The following is a 6,000-nucleotide window of genomic DNA, read 5'->3' as shown; positions in this document are numbered from 1 at the left end:
TAATCTGCGGTTGGAATTACGATAGTCGATGATAGGCAAAGACCGAATCAGTAAATTGTTGCTACAACTTATTTCAATAATCACTTATTTTAATCTATTTTTTTATTGAATCCTAAACCAACCAAAACCCCATTAATTGTTACTATCATTGGTTAATTCATTCAAGAATCCTTGTGAGAACGATAATCCGAGTCAATTTGTCGCTAACTACGTTTTGTCAAAAATACTCGTTCTTGATCCGCGCGCGATAGCTGATCAAATTGGCCCCATAGATTCTCAAAATTCTTAATTAACGTCATTAGATTAATTTCGGTGTTAGTTTATTTTTCTAAATTTATTTTAATCCTTTTCCTTCATTATGTTTGTTTTTTACTATGGCTGACCAAAGAACTTTAAGGTAGTTAACTGCCCCTGATATGGATTATAATGGCATGTGTATTGAATATCCTGAAGCTGACACTCCTTTTGAACTAAAATCTGGTTTGATACACTTGTTGCCAAAGTTTAATGGTCTTGCAGGTGAGAATCCACATAAACATCTCGAAGAATTCCAGGTTGTGTGCTCTACACCGTTGAGGCCTAAAGGAATAACGGAAGACCATATCAAACTTCGAGCTTTTCCTTTTTTATTGCAGGGTGCAGCAAAGGATTGGATATATTATCTTGAGCCAAATTCGATCACAAGCTGGAATGCTCTAAAAAGAGTGTTCTTAGAGAGATACTTCCCTGCCTCCAGAGCAGCCTCGATCAGAAAAGAGATTTGTGATATTAGACAGGATAATGAGTCACTTGCTGAGTATTGGGAGAGATTCAAGCACTTGGTATCTAGCTGCCCTCAACACCAGATCATTGAGCAACTCCTCATCCAATACTTTTATGAGGGGTTGTTACTGATGGACAGGAACATTCTTGATGCTGCTAGTGGTGGAGCATTAGTCGATAAAACTCCAGCTGCTGCCAAAGCCCTGATTGAGAACATGTCACTCAACTCCCAACAATTCACAACCAGAAATAATTCTATGGTCCAAACAAAAGGTGTGAATGACATTCAAGTTTCCTCTTCCGATAAGGCTTTAGAAACCAGAATTGATGAGCTTACTTCTTTAGTGAAACAAATGGGAGTGAGTAAACCTCAAATAACAAAGTTGTGTGGTATTTGTACTTCTACTGAACATCCAACTGACACATGTCATATTCTTCAAGATGATTCGGTCACTCAGTTGCCTCAAGCTTATGCACCCAACCTTTACAATCAAAACAGGTACAATAGTACTCCTGACCTGTCCACCAACAAATACCATCCCAATTGGAGGAACCATCCCAACCTTCGATATGGAAACCTACAACAGAACCCACCTCAAGTGGCTGCCCCTGCACCTTCCGGACCATCCTTAGAAGATCTTGTCAAACAAGTGGCCGCCAACAATCTCCGATTCCAACAAAGGACCGATTCTAGCATTCAGACTTTGAACATGCAAATGGGACAACTTGCTACTCAAATAAATAACATGCAAGCCCAAGGGTCGAACCAGCTTCCAACCCAAACAGGTGTCAATTCAAAGGATTCTAATGCTAATGTGAGTGCAATTTCGTTAAGATTTGGAAAGGTTACAGAAACAGCCCCTGGAAAAAAAAAATTTGAGGTAACATCTGAACCTGAACCTACTCCATCTAAACATGTTTCATCTGAAAAAATTAAAGAAAAGGAGTATGTGCCACCAGTCCCCTTCCCACATAGAGTTCTGAAAAATAAAAGAATTGAGGAGGGAGACAAGGAAAGAGAGATATTGGATGTTTTTAGAAAAGTTGCGGTAAATATTCCGCTTCTTGATGTAATTAAACAGGTTCCTAAGTATGCAAAGTTTCTGAAGGATTTGTGTACAAATAAGAGGAGGATTAAAGGAAGTGAGAGAGTTAACTTGGGAAGAAATATTTCTGCTTTTATTCAGCCAGAGCCTGCATCTGAAAAAGTTACAGGTGAGAAAAATGTTTCAGCCATCACTCAGCTCTTACCACAAAAGCAGAAGGATCCGGGAACTTTTACTCTCCCTTGTACCATCGGGGATAGTAAATTCGAGAATTGCATGCTTGATTTGGGAGCGGGCATTAATGTTATGCCTACTTCTATTTATAATAACCTTAATCTTGGTCCTTTGTAGAATACAAGTTTGATCGTCCAACTGGCAAACAGGAGCAATGCACGCCCGACTGACGTAGTGGAAGATGTTCTTGTTCAAGTTAACAATTTGTTTTTTCCTGCTGATTTCTATATTCTAGACATGGAAGGAGAAACCAAGACAAGAAGAGCTCCCATCATTTTAGGCAGACCGTTCATGAAAACGGCCAAGACAAAAATTGATGTTGACGATGGAACCATGTTCATGGAATTTGGTGACATTGTCACAAAATTTAACATTTTCGATGCCATGAAACATCCCTTGGAGGAGCATTCTGTTTTTCATATTGAATTGATATCTGAGTCGGTTTATGACACTTGTTCGGAATTATTTTCTCTTGATTTTCCATGTCTCTCTGGTTTTGTTGATATTTATTCATGTTTTGATTGTACTGACACTAACGTTTATGTTGTTTGTGCTGAAATTGAGGCTGTCTTGCAAGTTGATATTCTTATTGCAGATGAGGTTGCAAATAAAGTTGTTCATGTAGATAAAGCTCTTGACATCACGGCTGCCCCAAACACTCCTTCTATTGAGCAGCCACCTTCCCTCGAGCTGAAGCAACTTCCTGAAAACATGAAATATGCTTATTTAGAGATGAATGAAAAACTACCGGCTATAATTTCTTCTAACCTTGATTTCTATCAAGAAAATAAGCTTTTGCAGGTTTTAAGGAAGCATAAAAAGGCATTTGGTTGGACATTGGCTGACATTCCAGATCAGATCACCTTCACGTGTCCATTTGACACTTTTACTTTTAGAAGATTCTTTGATCCTGGAATAAAAGGCGAAGATACTAAGAAAAATTTCAAGTTCAATGGACATTACCCAAAGCTATTCCATGACAGCCCCACTTTAGAAAAAGAAAATGTAGAATATATCTCTTTGAGAAAGGCTCCTTATGTGATCACCTATCCTCCTTGACTACTCGGGTGTGTTCTTTCCTCTCTCTTCTCTCTCTTATTTTATGTTTGTTTCTTTCATTGAGGACAGTGCATATTTTAAGTGTGGGGGAGGGAATACTTTATTTTCTTTGTTTTTGTTCTTTGTTTTGTTTTGTTTTTGTTTTCTTTCTAAAAAAAATTGCATTTTTGTTGAAAGTTTTAGGCTATAGAATAATTTGAGGTCGAGTTTGCGGAGACTTGGGAAAAATTCACAAGATCGGTATTGTTTTAACACCGTAAGTCTCCTGCATATGGAAATTGAGTTGAATTTTTATTATGACATAGCCTTAAATTCTCATTTTCTAACAGTTCTTGAGTAGTTTATTTCAGCAGTCAGCACCATCTCACACACATTCTACGCAGGGAAGCCGATGAATATAAGTGAGTGTTCCGAAAAAGAAAATAAAAGAGAAAAAAAATAAAGGAATGCACCTTCTAAGTTTTGTGACCCTCACCCGGTCACTTAACCCAACGGTTGTGGAACCTTAAAAAAAAGTTGGAAATAAGACTCTTTTGTAGTTGGTTCAGCGGTTTCTGGTGCTGAACTTGGTAGGGCGGATTACGGTCCGATCTCCCGCAACTACAATTGAGTAAGCAAAGGGTTATGCCACTTAAGTACTAGAACCCCGTGCAGAAAAGGACCAGAGTCACTAACCGTTCGCCTTGCTATGAGTGTGTGGAGATAACCGGCTAAATGTGATTACGTCTGAATGAAAAAGAGCAAAAAGAAGGATGAGTATGTTAGGCTTTAACATAATAACATGATTCGAGTTGATTTGTGTATTTAAGAGGTTTATGTTTGCATAATTATGGATTAGTATTCTTACAATGTCCTTAGTGTGCAAGATTAGTACCTATCGAAGCAAACTTAACCGAAGATGACTTGTAGCCTAGAATGAGTAACCGTTGATGTGTCTGTGTTTTGTTTTGTTTTTCGTTTTGCTCGGAGTGCAAAAGTTCAAGTGTGGGGGAATTTGATCAGTGCATTTTGATGCACGTTCTTTCATATTTATACTTAAGCATTTCTTCGGTTTGCTTTGATTATTTTTATGTTTTAATGTGTTTTCATAATTTATGTTATTTTTGCACTTATTTAATTTTCGTATTTAATTTTCAGCATTAGCAGCTTTCGCGAGAAAAATCATATCTTGAGCTAGGAGTATCAGAATGAGACGTGCTACCATTTGATGGAAAGCTAAGAAAAAGATCCACAACTTTTGTTCAGAAGTCAAGAGCTGAATCAGAGTGTAGCAGGTCCTGAAAATTCGTTGAAGTTGTAGCATTAGTTTTATTTAAGTTTTGGGTCATTAGTTTTGGGCTTGAGTTATGTTTTCGATCCAGTTGGGTTGTAAACCAAATTCCTTGTTTTCCATATACCTAGTAGCTGCATAACATGAGGATAATTCACTATTCACGAAATACTTGAAAGCTTTAGCAAGAATTCCCATGAAGAACTAATCGATCCAAATAATTTGCTATATTCGGGTTCCGATACCTTGAGATTTTAGTAATTCTTATTCAGGTTTTTTATTCCTTTCAATATTAATATATGTATTTTGTTTGCTTAATCGGATTTACATATGCTATATTGACTTAATCTGATTGATTGTGTGATCCTAACTATAGTCACGATTTCGTTTGCTTAATTCGTTATCGAGTCCGTTTAATTCATGTTTGCTTAATTCAGGAAACTTAATCCCGTTTGCTTAATTCGGATAATAGGAACATACAACTTATACTATCAATTGTGTTTGTCAGTTGATATTATAATCGAATAGGAATAGTTAATCTGCGGTTGGAATTACGATAGTCGATGATAGGCAAAGACCGAATCAGTAAATTGTTGCTACAACTTATTTAAATAATCACTTATTTTAATCTATTTTTTTATTGAATCCTAAACCAACCAAAACCCCATTAATTGTTACTATCATTGGTTAATTCATTCAAGAATCCTTGTGAGAACGATAATCTGAGTCAATTTGTCGCTAACTATGTTTTGTCAAAAATACTCGTTTCTGATCCGCGCTCGACAGCGGATCAGTTTCCCCTATTGAAGTGCGGATGGATGTACGATACCCATGCAAAGAAAAAGGGAGCATCTCATGCCAATCCTTATATTAAACAACCATCTTCTGAATAATCTTCTTGATGTTCTTATTCGTAGCTTCAACAACCCCATTCATCTTGGGTCTGTAGGCAGAAGAATTATGATATGAAATCTTGAAGTCTTTAGAAAGAGCTTCCACCATATTATTGTTCAAGTTCAATCCATTATTAGTGATGATCTTTCTTGGCACACCATAACGACATATGATATGATTCTTTATAAACCTTACAAAAAGTTGCTTGGTCACATTCGCATATGACGCCACTTTAACCCACTTTGTGAAGTAGTCAATTGCCACCAAAATGAAACGATGTCCATTCAAAGCTTTTGGCTCAATCATGCCAATCATATCAAGTCCCCGCATGGAGAAGGGCCATGGGGAGGAAATGACATTCAAAAGTGTCGGAGGAACATGAATCTTATCTGCATGTATTTGACACTTGTGGCATTTCCTCAAAAACTTGCAACAATTCCATTGTCATCCAATAGTAACCTGCTCACAACATCCTCTTCTCCATTGCATGTCCATTGGAATGAGTGCCAAAGGAACTTACATGGACTTCAGTCATCAATAAGTATGCTTCGTGTCTATCCACGCATCTGAGCAAAACCATATCGAAGTTTCTCTTGTACAACACATCACCATTTAGGTAGAAGTTTTCGGCTAATCTTCTCAAAGTCTTCTTATCTCTCACAGATGCCCCAGACGGGTAAATCTGACTTTGGAGGAAACACTTGATGACATAATACCACGACTTTCCGTCTTTGA

Source organism: Lathyrus oleraceus, chromosome 6, assembly GCF_024323335.1.
Source record: "Lathyrus oleraceus cultivar Zhongwan6 chromosome 6, CAAS_Psat_ZW6_1.0, whole genome shotgun sequence".
NCBI classification, from domain to species: Eukaryota; Viridiplantae; Streptophyta; class Magnoliopsida; order Fabales; family Fabaceae; genus Lathyrus; species Lathyrus oleraceus.
This window is presented reverse-complemented; position numbering follows the sequence as displayed.